Source organism: Nycticebus coucang, chromosome 8 (assembly GCF_027406575.1).
Source record: "Nycticebus coucang isolate mNycCou1 chromosome 8, mNycCou1.pri, whole genome shotgun sequence".
In the NCBI taxonomy this organism is placed as follows: Eukaryota; Metazoa; Chordata; class Mammalia; order Primates; family Lorisidae; genus Nycticebus; species Nycticebus coucang.
In genome coordinates, this window is record NC_069787.1 from 53,863,334 (window position 1) to 53,879,185 (window position 15,852).

Below are 15,852 nucleotides of genomic sequence, written 5' to 3' on the forward strand. Positions count from 1 at the left end.
ACTCCAGGCTGCACAGCTACCACTTTGAGTGCTCTGGTTCAATTATGAATTTTCTCCCAGCCTCAGTCTCAGTTTTCCTGTTTATAGAACTAGGAATAACATTATTTCATGGGGTTAATGAATAAATGTGGTATTGCATGTTAAAAGTGGGTTCCTTGGACTTAATAAATATTGGTATTTGCTGCCCTTTTTGCCCCTCTGTTCTGTAATGATGTGCTGTTCAAACCTCTGCTTTATTTATTTTACTAGTCACAAATTAGTGTCACAAACTGCACAATAATATTGTATTTTTTGAAAACAAATATTTAATCTTGGCTGATGTAAATTCAATAGAACATTTCTTTTACTTGTTTTTCTTCCAAACCCAGATTATCAAAGCCCAATTTTATTCCTCATTACGATTTGTGGTAATTGACAAAGAAGTATCACAATATATTATCAAAATATTAGAAAGAGACAATACTTAGTGCTGGTGAACATGTGGTGAGATGAGTGTTTTTAAACATATGCCACTCAGTGGGGGGCAGGGAGATGAGCTATAAAATGACTCATGCAAGCAGTTCCAGCAATCCTCCTTCTAGGATATCATCTTAAGAAAATAATCAGGGAGAGGCAGGTAAATAAAAATTTATGTGGCAGCATATTCGTTGCAGCATTATTTATGGTAGTTTGATATTAGAAACTACCCACATGTCTAACAATAGGAAATGGTTAAATAAGTTATGATACAACCAGATAATAAAATATTATTCTGCCCTTAAAATATGGTTTACAAAGCATTTTTAATGACAAGAGAAAATAATTCTAATACAATATTGAAAGGGCACAGCAGAGTGTCTGTAGCATGAGCTCAGCTAGAGAATCTGAAAGGTCTTTCTTTACACACAGGCCTTAAAAACCTGGGGGAAATGCACAATGTATTAATGGCTTATTGTCTCTGAAATGGCTTATTGTTTCTGGATGGTAGGTTTAACATGTGTTGTTGTTTTTTTTTTCTTCAAGAATATTTTCTTCCTTGTGTGTTACTCCTTTTGTAATCAGGAAAGGAAATGTGTTTTGATGGTTGATTTTTGACGCATGGCCTGGTTCTGTGATGTGTGAAGCCTTCAAGTAGAGCGCACTATTGGTGGTCGGTGTTCAGGGTACTGGGCCCCTGGGGTTGTTTTTCATACACAGACTGTTAGAACCCCTTTTCTGGGTAAAGGAGTCTGAGAGAGGTGGTGAAAAGACTTCCTGCATCAGGCATTAGGGCCTCCTTGCTGAGGCCCTCTGAGGTTCCTAGATCTCCCTGAGGCTGGGCAGCCCATTCCTCACTTTGTGAACTTTTCTACACAAGGAACCAAAGCAAGCCGACCTGCCGTCTTCATCAGCTTGGGCTGCCATAACAAAATACCATATAGACTGGGGGCTTTAAAGAACAGAAAAGTAACTTCTCAAAATTTTGGAGGCTGGAAGTTTGAGATCAGGGTGCCAGCATGGTTTGTTTCTGGTGTGGGATCTTCCTGGCTTCTACACAGTTGCCTTGTCCTCACATGGGGGTGGGGAAGGACTAACAAGCTTTCTGGTGTTTTCCTCTTCTAATCTCAGCCCACTCTCACGACCTCACCTAGCCTTAATTACCTCTTAAAGCCCCCATCTCTAAATACCATCATATAAGGAGTTAGGGCTTCAATTCAATACGAATTTTACAGACACACAAACATTTAGTTCATCACACCCACATCCACTCAGCCCTCTCTGTTTCACTGTCATGGTCACAGCACCCTCTGGGACCATCACTAGAGACTTGGGCGGGGAGATGGAGAACCGCCCAGGCACATCTCTCATGCTCCAGGGGCCGACAGCCACGTGCAGAACTGAACGCTTGTTAATATCAGCAGCTGCCACCGATCGGGCACTTATAGGGTACCTGTAGGCACTGTTTTAAAAGCAATTCCTGTACCAACTCACTCATCTTCACAACTACTCTGAGATAATTACTTCCTCTTACAGATGAAGGAACTGAGGCACAGGGAAATTAAGAGGCTGGCACAAAGTCAGTGACCTTGAAAATGGTAGAACTGGGATTCAAACCTTTGCTCCTCTATGTTCTTGTGACACTAAATAGTAGGGACATATAAAGGCCTCAGCAAGTTCCTCTACCACTGTGAGCCTCTATGAGTTTTTTCTGTAAAATGGGTATGATTCTTACCACATGGGTTTGCAACAAGGATGAAATGTTGCAGGTGGAAGTGCCAGGTGATTAACAAATGACCTTCTTTCTGCCCTAGAGCTAAGTACTTTTGGGGTTGCTAACCGTGAAAGTGTGGGCATGGTAAAGCCGAAGGAAGGGAAGCCTGGCAGGTGGGAGAGGACATCGGAGAAGCCAGAGCCTTGGAGGAAGAGCAGCCAGGGAGATGGCCACCAGCAAAGAAGTTCCTGGGAGTCTCTAGGAGAGCAAGAGCATCCTGTTCCTATGGGCCTGCCTGGTGTCAGTGCCTGACAGGTGTGCAGCTTGGCTGAGGCCGGCTCAGTGGGCTCACCCTGCTGGGCATTAGCAGTAGGCTGAGGTGGGTGTGGCTGGGCAGCAGCCAGCTCCAGACGGAGGGGCAAGTCAGGGCCCATGTTCCCTGCACCCTGGGAGCCAGGCGCTCATTAAAGAGGAGGAGAAGGAACAATTATGTGCAAACTTCTGAAGGAAAAGGCCAGGAAGAGTGGGGGGAAGCCAGGAGTTGTTCTCTATGTGGGGCCCTGGCTTGCCAGGAAGGCGGAAGGGATGAAAGGAGGCTGGAGACCACTTCCAGGGGTCATTTACTGAGGTCAGGGCTGGGGCCAGCGGATCAGCCAGGGTGGCCTGGAAGGCTGGGGAAAGCAGTTAGGGCTGACATGACTTGTAATGGGGAGCCTCAGTGAGCTCTGGAGCAAGGGACGGGCAGGCTTCAAAGAAGAGGAAGTGGGGCTGGGGACTTAACTGGCTGTATCTGAGGGGTGGAGGTGCGGCTTTGTCCAGACCCTGGACTCCAGAGGTGATTGTTCTCTTTATCCAGGATGGCATTGTCAAATAGAAATATATTGCCACTCATATGTAACTTATAAAATTTCCATAGAGCATTAAAAACAGCAAATTAAAAAATATGTGAAATAAAAATATATTTTATTTAATCCAGTATATCAAAACCATAATTTCAACATGTAAGTCATATGAAAATTAAGATATTTCACATTTTCCTTGTACTAAATCTTCAAGATGAAGGGTATATCTATTTCATGCAGCACATCTGAGGAACTTTTCACACTCCAGGAGTCTCAGGAGGCTTGTGGCTATTATATTGAATAGCCCAGGTCTAGACCTAGAGGCAGCTTGTATGAAGTTCACTGCCGTCATGGCCTTTCTTGGTCCCCTTTTTGAATGCCTTGGAGGGTGGACACTGGCTAGAGGGTTGTGCTCTCCCCTGGCTATGAGGACAGGAGCTGGGAAGTGCCCCTTGGCCGGCCTCTTTCCTCTCTGCTCTGTTGAGCTTGTGGGCTGGGCTGGTCTCCACTGCATGCCCAGAGTTGAACATTAACCCTGGGTTTCTCAGGGATATTACGAATGAACGAAGTTGTTTTTTTAAAAAACATTAACTTCTCTCTATTTTGAAGGACTTCCGTCTTCTGGGGAGTGGGGTGACTGAGGAAGTGGCTATTTTAGTTCCTTGTAGCCTCTCATGTCATATTAACCTATGGAAAGAGTGTTTGAAGTGTAAAGTCTAAACTGGATTTGGGAGCTACAGCTGCAAGCTGAGGGGACTTAATTTAAAACACTTTAGCTTGTTGTCACCGGTAACCAGGCATCATGGGTAGGAGCTTCCCCTACTTTCTGTCTTCTGCATCTTCGTGGTTTGGGAGAAACGTGTTGACTTCTAGACTGATTATTTTCCACTCCTAGGGCATCGATGTGGTGTGGAGGTTGTGAAGCAAATTTTGGTGCTGGATAATTCTGGGTTTGAGTTTCAGCTTTATGACCCTGATGAGAATCAGGTTACTTTTTTAGCCTCTCACTTTCCTTATCTGAGAAATGGGAGTGCAGATACTTAAGATTTGAGGATTTATTCAAATGATAAAATGTGCGAATGTGCATAAAGCTCTTTACCTGGTATATGAGGTCTCAGTAGATGGGAAATAATAATTTGTGGGTTTCTGATGCCGTTATTCCCATTATTCATGGAGCAGGGCCTGGGTTGAGCGGGGGGCTTGGGTGGGGAGAGGCAGCCGGAGAACGAAAACATGGATGGTGGGCTGAGCAGAGGTGTCTCCTTGGTAAGGTCTGTCTGAAAGGGGGTCTCTGAGGACTGAAAGTGGGGACCCCCAGATGGATATGGCAAGAGTGGTGGCGGCCAGGGGAGCTTGTCCTGGCTGGCACAGAGCAGCACTCTGGCCATAACCGTGAACTCTGTCAGGGTCATGCTCGTCTCCACAGGCTTCCAGTTCCACCTCCCATGTCCAGAGTTACCTGAACATTTTCCAAACCAATCTGACCCCTTTCTAATATGTTCCAGATGCATTTTGGAGAAATTGGAAAATGCAGAACCAAGTGGGAAGTCAGACATTTTAGCACCATCTTGGGCCTGAAAGTTTTGCCGTGGGCACCCCATTCCAGGGAGGGGTCTCTGTTCCTCCTCCTCCTCTCCTGCTCTCCAAGGAGGAGCCTTCTGCAGCCTCTTCCCAAGGTGGCTGGGGAAGAGGAGGGTGAGGAGGGGTTTGTCTGAGGCATGCAGGTTGGCCCTCACATCCATCAGTAGGACTTTTGTTCACTCATTTTTCCTACTACAATTACATTTGTATCTCCCAAATAACTAGTAATCTATTAAAATGGTTTTGGTTCTGTGGACTTCCTCAAGAAGTCCCAGGGAACCTTCCAGCAGTCCAGGGAACACACTCTGGGAACTTCTCCTTTGTAGGAGGAATACTTGGCACTGTGAGAGCTCAAAATAAGATAACCTGACCCAAGCTTTAAGATAAAAGTGTAGATTAAAAAGAAAAAAGTGTTAGAGAGTGTTTCAGCCTTGGGTAAAGGATATGCAAAGGCCCAGTGGTAAGGGAGGCCATAACACCCACAAGAGCTGAAAGAAGACCTCATGAACCCCTGCCTGAGGTACACTGGGCAGCTACAAGCTCCACACCATCTTTAAATTCCTGTCCCTACAGATTGACTAAGGTGCTGTCACATGGGAGAGTTCCTCTTGGAAGGGGACAGCATACCCCTATTCCCATCCAGCATGACTGTGACACAATGCCAAGGTGGGGGAGTTGGTTTGATACGGGCATAAAAACCATATTTGGACTGTCAAGGCAGGAGGGAGGGTCAAGTTCAGGATTAGAAGATGACTTTACATCCTTCGTATTAACCTGGATGGAAGTGGAAGACATTATTCTTAGTAAAGCATCACAAGAATGGAGAAGCATGAATCCTATGTACTCAATCTTGATATGAGGACAATTAATGACAATTAAGGTTATGGGGGGGGAAGCAGAAAGAGGGATGGAGGGAGGGGGGTGGGGCCTTAGTGTGTGTCACACTTTATGGGGGCAAGACATGATTGCAAGAGGGACTTTACCTAACAATTGTAATCAGTGTAACTGGCTTATTGTACCCTCAATGAATCCCCAACAATAAAAAAAAAAAAAAAAAGAAGATGAGTAAGTAGGATCCAGGCCCAGGGGAAGGTATGTGAATACCACGCTGAAGGATGAGAGGGCTCTGAGACCTGGGAGCAAGAGACCACCTGGGCTCCGACAGGGATGGAAGGGTGCGCTGCAGAGAGCTGAGGGGAATTGGGAAGGATGTTGGTTATTCATGCAGTGAGTGGATCAGGCCCATTGACTTAGCTCTAAACACAGTGTGGTTTGTTGTTAGGTTCACAAGGTGGAGTCTAAGCCATGACTCTGTATCTTGTGGGCAGGACACTTCATCCATGTGGACCAGCTTAGAGAGGCTGCACTGCTTAGAGTTTAAGAACAAGGATTCTGGAGCCTGTCTGCCTGGACTCAGATCTCAGGTCTGCTATGAACTGCCTGTGTGACTTTGGATAAGTTACTTAACCTCTCTGTGCTTTGGTTCCCTCATTCCTATAACAGGAATAGTACTGTTATTTATCACACGTGGTTATAGGGATTCAGTGAGTTATGTGTCTAGGGCTTAATTGTTAAGAAATTCCTTACCCACAGGGGGTGCTCCTCCTATTCTACCCACTTCAGAAAATGCCGTCATAGCATAGCAGCTTAGCCTGGGCAATGACACTGGGGAATTACCTCGTTCAAAGTCTCATGTGATTTGGAAGATGTCCACTGCCTTTGCTGATCTGAACTTCCTGGACAGGTGGCCCTCTGGGCCGTGCTCCTGCATGCCCTGTGATGGTGAGATGGGACCTGTGAGCACGTGTGATGAGAAGAGCCAGGGAAGAACAGTGCCCATGGGGATCATCCTTCGCTCTTGGTGAGGAAAGCACAAGGGAGAAATAAAGACAGAAGAGTACGACTCTGATGTCTGAACCCCTTTCTTCTACTTGAGGGAGGTGTGATGCAAATGTATTTCAACCCCATAGAGAAGACCCTCCGGATGGTGCTTTTCTCTCCTCTTTTCTTTCTCTAAAGTATATGGAAGAGCTGCGAACCTGAGCGTGGCATGACACGCAGGGACACCCTAGTGCCACGTGGCTGTGAGGAAGGGAAGGGCTGCTGGAGGAAGGCAGGTAAGACCGGATGTGGCCACAAGTGCAGCTGCTCTAAGGGGGGCTGCTCCTGGAGCTTCTCTTCAGCTTGAGGAGACAAGCTATCATTTAAGAGGAGAGAGCAGGCCAAGGAGGGCCAGGCTGGCATGGCCCTTCCAATCATACAAAACCTGCGTCTGCAGGTTTTTTTTCTTTTTCCGTTATAATAGCCATCTTTATTTGTAAAAATCCAGATATAAAATGTATTCTTTCAGTCTTTCCGGGTTCTCCTTTTTTACAAAAACAGAAGGGCACGTAAAAACCTTCCCCGCTGTCATTCCCACAGGTGGTGTTTTTCAGGCAGCCCTCCCCCCTCCCCCCGTATGGCTACATGCTTCATTCCAGGGCGTCTCGCTTCCCCCACGTGCGACGGTGCCTTCCTGCCAGGGTAGAGTTCTGGACTCCAAGACTTAAGTACACACAGAGGGGCGGGGTGGATGCAGGGGGCGTGGCGTCGTGCTCCGCGGTGGCGTGCAGGGCGGGAGCTAGTAGTCGGTTTCCTTCTCCACCCAGCTGCCAGGGCATTGCCTGATGATGATCTGCAAAAGTCAGGCTCTCCCCAGGCATAGGCAACACCACAACACCCACCTCAATGTGAGCTCACTTTCCTCACACATTGTGAGAAGTGGTTCATGAATGCATCCAGCCCGGTCTTTCTGTTTTGGGGGGTTGTTGAGACCTCACCTGGGCAGGGCTGGGTTCTGTGTTCTATCAGTCTGGGGTTGACTAATTCCTCCCCCTGAACCGAGTTACCCACCCATCTGTGGGTCTCCCTGTGTGTCCCCACAGCTTTGTTTTGAAGGACAATCTTGAGGATGCCAGCCATGCCCTCCCAGGCCTGTCTTACTGCAACCCTGAAAGCAGGTGCAGACAGGAGTATAGCTCAGCAAAGACGAGTTCAAGGATAGGTTGAGGTCCTATGAGGAGCTGGGCAAGTGGGCTGAGTGACTTATTACAAGTTGTCACTCCTTGTAATGGAGAAGACTGGCCCAGGAGGTTGTAAAGGACAGAAGCATCTGGCATGCAGTGTGAGTTCAGTAAATGTTTACCAGGGCTTCCTGGTTGTGGAGTACTTGCTGTTTTGAAGGCAGTATGCTCAACTCTTTGTGTTTGCCAGCCTCCCTCCCTTATCCTCATGATGGTCTGATGAGGGGCCATTTCTCTCATGAGTTTGTTCCCAGTTTGCAATGTCAGGCCAGTGACCTAAGGTCACATGGTTGGAAGGTCCAAATCCACTTCTGATACCAAAGTCCATGCTCCGACATAGAATCCATTTTACCTCCAGCATTAGATGGTTCAAGTCTTTGCTTTGCTGCTTTCTGACTGGGGGACCTTGGGTAAGCTGGTTTCCTGTATCTGAGCCCCAGTTTTCTCCTCCATTAAAAGAAGAAATAGGCCAGCACATTGGCTCATGCCTATAATCTTAGCACTTTGAGGCAGGAGGATCACTTGAGGCCAGGAGTTTGAAATCAGCCTGGGCAACATAGCAAGGCCTCATCTCTACAAGAGAAGAAAAAAAGAAAAAAAAAAAAAAGAAAGCTGAGTATAGTTGCATGTGTTTATAGCCCAGCTCCTTAAAAGGCTGGGGCAGGAGGATTGCTTGAGCTCAAAAGTTAGGGGCTGCAGTGAGCTATGGCACTTTACTCCACCCTGGATGACAGAGTGAGACCCTAAATGAAATAATGTTAGAAAGAAAAAGAAATAAAGCCTAAGTGATATAGGGAGAGGAATGAGACCATGAGGCTGAATTTTCCTGTCATGACTCTCCTGCTGATGCCTGAAGAAAATTTGATTGGGCCGCTCCAGTGCTCCCCATCTCAGAGGATTCACCTGATGGCGTCTGAGAATCTCGTATTCAACGTCCCACTCTGAGCTGCTGCTGAGGAAGCTGATGTCTGTCTGGAGCTCGAGAGTGCAGCACAGTGCATGAGCGTCAGACCTTACAGAGCACTGAGGGCCCTCTGGATGCTGGCGCTGGAATCACAAGATGTCCTCTCTCTGAAAGCTGCGCCTGACTGCGAGGTCCTTTGAGTCATGAAGAGCCAGGGCACCAGCATTCAGCCTTCCTGGGACTGTCCTTGCTTTGCTCCTTGCTCTGGAAAAATCACTTTCTTAAAACCAGAAGTGTCCAATTTTTTTTTCTCTGCCACACATTGGAAGAATAAATACACAAACGTACAAAAGCAGATTAGCCACAAAAGTCCACATACACTTTTTATGATATTGAACACCACAGACAAGCAAAAAAACGTCCTCACAAAATTAGCATGTGGCTAATTTAGCAGGTTGGACACCTCTGCTCTAAACCTTAGTTTCCCTGTCTGTCAAAATGGGATAGTGAAAGTACCTCTTTTCATAGGATTGCTAAGAGAAGTGAGATCACTTATATAATATGCTTAGCATTGACAGTCCAATTGTATGTGACCTCTGCTCATGCCGCTCTGAGAAATGGTATCGTCTACTGGTATCTGTATCCTAGGCCTAGCATGGCACCTGCCATGCTCATCAAATGCCTTCTGACATAGGGAATAAACTCCTTTGAGCTACAGATGAAGAGCCTAAAGAAAGGGGATGCTCTCTACCACACAGCCAGTGGACAGAAGAACCAGGACATGAACCTCAGCTTCTGGATTTGAGCTAATGGTGTTTCCATGGCAGCACACAAAGTCTTAAATTTTGTCTAGATAGGCACTGGGTGGTTCTTGGTACTTAGGTACTTACCAGACCTTGGAAGCTGGTAAACACTTCTATAAAACTGATTTAGGAAGGTCTTTCAACTTCAAAAATGTAGAGGGGATCCCTGGGGTACAAATTAGATAATTTTACGCTTATATATGTGCAGGATGGAGCTTGCTAGAAAGATGGGAAGCTGGTGCAAGTGTTGCCTGGGAGGTGACATTCCTAATAGTTTTTCAGTGACCCAAATAAGTCAAAATGCTCACAGAAGCCTATAGAACCCTCTGTCTATCCTGGTACTTCTGAGCTCTCCTGGTGAAAGCAGGAGGTAGATTTTCACAGGCCCCAGGTTGTTTCAAGTTGGGCGGGAAACATTTTTCATGAGCCCTACGTAATGAGGTGTGGTGACCTCGTGTAATAAAAACTTATCCCTGCTCCAGGAACCCTGCCTATGCGATGTCTTCTTGCCCAGGGACACAGGCAGTGACTGACATGTGTGAGTTGAGATAATAGGACTCAAAAGATGCTCATAAATGTCAGATGGCCAAACCAATGTGCACCAGGCATGCTTGTGGCTGGAAGGGGGAGGAAACACTCAGAGCATCTGGTTGCTGCTCTTCAGAGATGCCTCGTGGGCTTCGGGCAGGGAAGCAGACAGTTCCTGAGGAGAGTCTCCAGGATGAGTCTGTTTACATGCACAGCCTCAGCAGGTGGGCTCGTTAGATTTCCTGTCTCCATCCCTAGCCTGTCCCCTGAGTTCTAGGCCCCAAGTCCCTATTTGACATCTTTCTTCGAGCATCCTAAAGACAGGTTCTTTATTTCTCCCCCTACTCCCACGCAAACCATGCCTTCCAGTCCTTCCCATGTCTCCAGTGGTGCCACCAGCCTAGATGAAGCTAGAAATCTGGCCCTTACCCTGACCGTTGACTCTTCCCTTCCCCCACATCCAATCTAGCGCTAAGTTTTGTGGATTCTACCTCCATAACACAACTGGACTCTAGTCAGTATCTGCATTGCCACCACTTTGGTCTTAGCCACCTTCATTTCTCTCCTACACTACAGGAAAATCAGGTGCCACCTGCTCCTGGTCCTACTCCTGAAGGTTGTGTTACCAACACTATAGTTGAAGTAATCAGGTCCTACTTGGATCCTGGAGTGCAGCCTTTTGACTGAATCCAAATTTTATAGAATAAATCCTTTTAATAAAGGGATTTCTTCTTTAAAGTTTAGATTCAGTCAAGGGGCCACACTTGGGGATCTAAAAGGCCATGTGTGGCCATCCTGGTGGTCTTGGCAGATAGAAGACACTCTAAATATTGGAGAAATTAAAATATTTCTGAAAACAAGGAACAAAGGAACAGAAACAAAGGAAAGACAATCTTAGAGATGAGACAGCTGAAGACCTGTCAATAGAAAACTCGGGATACCAAGTCCATCCTCCTACCTCCATCCAGGACAATAATTAGTCATCTAAGCTCTGTATTTTCTAGGCCCAGAAAGGATTCCAAGTCAAGCAAGAAGCCATCGGTCCCTACACAGAATCCTCCAAACCCGCAATTCAGTCATGGGTACTTTGTCCTGACAGGAGGAATTAACATTTGAATACATTAACATTTCAATACTTTTATGAAGAAAATGATACTTCGTCTTTAAAAATGAGAATTAGCCTTTCCATCCCAGCTGGCATTTGTATCATCTGTATCCGTTTTAATCCTCCTCTCCACTCTGGGCCACTGGCTCAGAGTAAATATTTCTCTGATTTTTCTAATAGTATTTTTCCTTCCTGCAATAGCTTTGAGACAAAATGGTTCTCTTAATAATACTCTCAGAGGGAAAACATTTGGCTCTGTCCTTCATAATTTCTGATGGAACCTGTTTATTGCCTTGTGGTCATTGCATTGGCGGTCATTTGATGCTGTGGACTGCTGAATGAGGCCCCTTTTGGGCTGTGCCTCTGGACCCAAGTAGAAAAATTTGTGAAGCTTAAGAAAACTCAGGCAGCTGGTTGAATTTGGGGAAAAATATAACTAGATTCTATTGCTTAGCTCCTATCAAAATCCTGGATGAGTTCAAGATTTAAACAAAAGCATATTAATGAAGATTTAAAAAGACACACAATTTAGGAGATACGAATGTCTCAACATATTATTGAGGGCGGCAATGTAAAAAGTCAAAGCTGATTATATGTGTTAAATAATCTTTGGCAAAGCATCCCCCCCCTCAAAAAACTCAAAATCATGAGAAGCACAAGAAAATCATGAGAAACCACAAACCTTACAGAATTATTTGCTGACAATAGGTTAATGTCTTTAATATGTAAAATGCTCAAATCTATGATGAGAAAATAAAAACAGTTGAAAAATATAGAGAGAATACATAGGGGTCTATTTGTAAATGTGTTAATAGGCCTATGAGCAAAAGACATAAGCAGATGACTCACAAAGTACAACTCATCAACAAGCATTTGGAAAAAAGTTCAATCTTACTCGTAAGAAAAAGCACACAAAAAAACTGAGATATCACGTTCTGCCTGTCAAATTGGCAAAGATGAAAAAGAGTGACGATCAGTGTGCCTACGTGTTGTTGATACGCCGTCTCTGTGCACATCCAAAGCCTCAAACTCAAGGCCCCTGACATTGAGGCTCAGTATTTGAAGAGTTCCCTAGATTGCCATCACCATTAGGATAGGGACTTTGTCTGACTTAAGTCATCATATATGTGCACTCCCGGTAGGTGCGTGAATGGATGGATGATTGAATGAATATGGAGAGATACAGACCAAGGATAGTAGAGTACTTTGAGTAGCAAGACGATGCACTTTTTAAAGTTTATCAGTAATGTGTGCCTTCAATATATCAACAGTCTAGGTTGCCAAATGACCAGTAGTTTAATGAATTGCCTGGCAGTTATTTGACAAATTGACATTAATTCAGTCAAGATGTCCCCTTGGGGGTGGGAGGGACAGTGTGTCTGTTCCATCAGGTGTTCATGCCAGGCACGCTACTTACTGGTGCTTCCTGTGTTGAACGGGAGTCTGTGCATATCAAACCCTTTTTGTGTTAAAGCAGTGATTTTCAACCAGTGTGCTTTGGCATACTGGGATGCTGTGAGAGGATCTGGGGTGTGCTGTGAACATTTTTAAAGATTGTTAATTAAGTTATTTTTGAAAGAAGTTCAAAGCAGAGATCATGAGTTAAATTATTTTTGAAAGAAGTTCAAAGCACAGTAAGTATATTCTTTTTAAAATTCTTTTATATTTTTGATCAACGTCAATTTAAGTGTGCTACAGAAGTTAAGCTATAGGTTCAAGTGTGCCGTCAGATAAAAGAGGTTGAAAAACACTATGTTAAAGGTTTAAATATATTTCTGATCACTAGTTACTGGATTTTTAAGATGCTGCTAGACCAGTTGTAAATATGAAGACAATTATAAACACCTTTCATCCAGCCTCCTCTGGTGTCTCCGGATTTTATAGAAAATAACTATCTTCCACTATAGCAGGCCTCCCACCCACATGTAGGTTGGACTTCAGTCCCAAAGTTAATGCCAGCATCAAAAACCTGGGGGAATAACATTCTTGCTTGAGGCAATCTAATTAAACTTCTCCATGTTCACTTGAAGTGGCCCCCATGGACAGATCAAACCTATTTTTAGGTTGCAAGTGTTATAAGAAGAAATATTTAATTAGAATGGGGGATATTTGAAATAGCTTTCTCTCCTAACATTGCTGCCTGCTGGCTTGTTTTCCCTGATGTCATTAATCACCAGTGAATGAATGTTAGAATTCACAGTCGGTTATAGTTCCTGTCAAAATCCGCCTTCTGTGGGCAGTTTGTCGAGTGACTCAAAACAACAAATCTCTCTGGATTGGGGCACTTCCCTTCAAGCCAATGGTGCTGAGAGGTTTAGACAATTAACTTTAGATCGTTTCTTCAGAAAATGGCCCCCAGGCAGGTCATTTCCTACAGGGCCTTGGTGGAAATATGGTCATACTCAGTTTGAGGAAGTAGAGAACGTTCCCCGGTTATGGGACCGTGAAGGGCTTGATGCTGCCTCGAGCCTTACTTGAGGAACAGTGCTGTGTAGTAAGTGATGGAAAGGAGAGAGAGAGAAAAAGCTCAGTCAGGGTTCAAATGTTTTTTATATTTTCCTTTATAATTTTTATGGATCAACAAGTTTAAAATCATCTTTGGAAATTGGAGAACTAGATTTACTTTGCTTTACCTACCAGGTTTGCTATCGAAAGTTCTATATTATACTTGGTTCTAAAAATGACGTAATTAAGTACTTAATACATGCCAAGCACTATTCTAAGTGCTTTGTGTGTTCTGAACTCATATGACCACCACAACAGCCCTTTGAAGGTGATGCCATTATTATCCCTATTGCATAGATAAGGAAACTGAGGCACAAAAAGGGAGTAACTTCTCCAAAACTACTCCCTGGTGGATATTGGAGCCAGGACTGTCACACAGCAAGTCTGGCCTTGGAGTTAGGTGTTCAGCCCTGTCTTCCACTGTACAACCTTACGATTAAGCCAGCGTGTTTTTTCCTCCATTCCTGGTAGATTTTTCCTGTAGAGCATACCTCTTAGAACTGCACCTTCAGCCTTTCTTCCCACCAATCATTTCCCATCTCCCAAACTCAAAAGCTGTTAGAAAGTCATCATTTGTAAGGAGAAAAGGCACTTTTATTCTCTACCTGTGGGATGATAAATCTGTATGATCCTTTTTTTGTCTCATGTTTTTACTTCTAGAAACGTATTCTAAGGAAATTCTCTAAATGTATATTGAGAAATCTGTTTAAAATTAAAAAGGATATTATTTTTCTACTCCTATAATACAACATCCACAACTACCATTAACAAAATGGTGCATTTATAATTTTAAACAATCTAGTGTAGTGTTTTTCAACCATTTTTTATCTCAGGGCACACTTGAACCTATAGCTAAACTTCTGTACACTTAAATGACGTTGATCAAAAAGTAAAAAAAAAAAAAAAAAGAAAGAAAGAACATACTTTGCTTTGAACGTCTTTCAAAAATAATTTAATTAATGATCTTTAAAACTTTTCATGACACACCTAAGATCCTCTCACGCCACACCAGTGGGTCACGGCATAGTGGTTGAAAATCACTGATCTAGTAGAATTCATTTTAAAACATTAGTGGTAGTTACCTGTGGTTGGCAGGTTGTGGCTACTTTTTATTCTATACTTTGTCTTTGGAATGCTTTCCATCTTTTCTACAGTAAAAATGTGTACTTTTATAATCAGAAGAAATATTTAAAGCTATATTTTCTATGGGGTCGCAAGTATTTATAAAAGCAAGGATCAGGGATAACCAAGGGAAGAAAGAAAATGTTGGTAGGAAAAACACCAAAAGGTTAATAATAGTAGTTGTACTTACCTGGAAGAATTGAGATAGTATTTATACTTTTAATTTATATATGTTTTCCAATTTTAAAATAATAAAAACATTACTTAAACAATATAACATTACCATTTTAAATGGAAAAAGTAGAGTCTGGGTGGGGAAGTTTCACAGTTGGCTGTAGCATTTCCACTGGGGGTTCCACTGCGGTCCTCTTGGCTCTTTTCCCCTTTCGCCTGTGGTCCTGGCCATCCTGCTGACCAGCTGAGGGCCGCCATGTCCCCTGTGGCTGGTACATAATAGCCTTTTATGAATTTGCTTAATGACCAACTTAAGTCATTTATAATTTTTGCTTTACTACAATTAAGTAGTTGTGGAGTCAATTGTTAGTATTTAAAAATGTATTATTTTGGGGCAGCGCCTGTGGCTCAAAGAAGTAGGGCACCAGCTCCATATACCAGAGGTGGCGGGTTCAAACCCAGTCCCAGCCAAAAACTGCAAAAAAAATAAAAAAAATAAAAAATAATAATAAATGTATTATTTTTGCTCTGTAATGCATGGTTTTCTTCCAGTGTCAATTACCTCTAACTAACTTGTCTCCTGGGTCAATGTCTATTTCCTGGTGGATTTCAAGTGGGTGTGCACCAGGGTGCTTCAGGGGCGCAGGGAGCAACAGCCATCCCTGTTCAGGGAGAAGCCTTTGAAGGTACGGAGAATCACCAAATGGACTCAGACCTCTAATCATACCTCAAAGTTCCTGGTGGGAGTGGTGGGGGCGACAGTTAAAGCTGAGAATAGCACAAAGCTCAATGGCCACTGGGGGTCAGTCTTATGCATGAGAGGTGCCATGGACCCCACACCCCCCTCTCCCCCAGGATCTTCCCAGCCCACTAACTGGTAACTCAGATTCTGCCACCAGAATCTTATATATATCTTAAGTTTAAGATTTCTGGAAGGGGTAACATTTAAGTAGTATCAAAGATTTACGCTACAATGTGCTTGAAGGTTCGGAAAGCACTTTTGGGTGGGAAAGGGATGGCAAGGCATATTACCTATTCTTTGACAGACTGTACCAG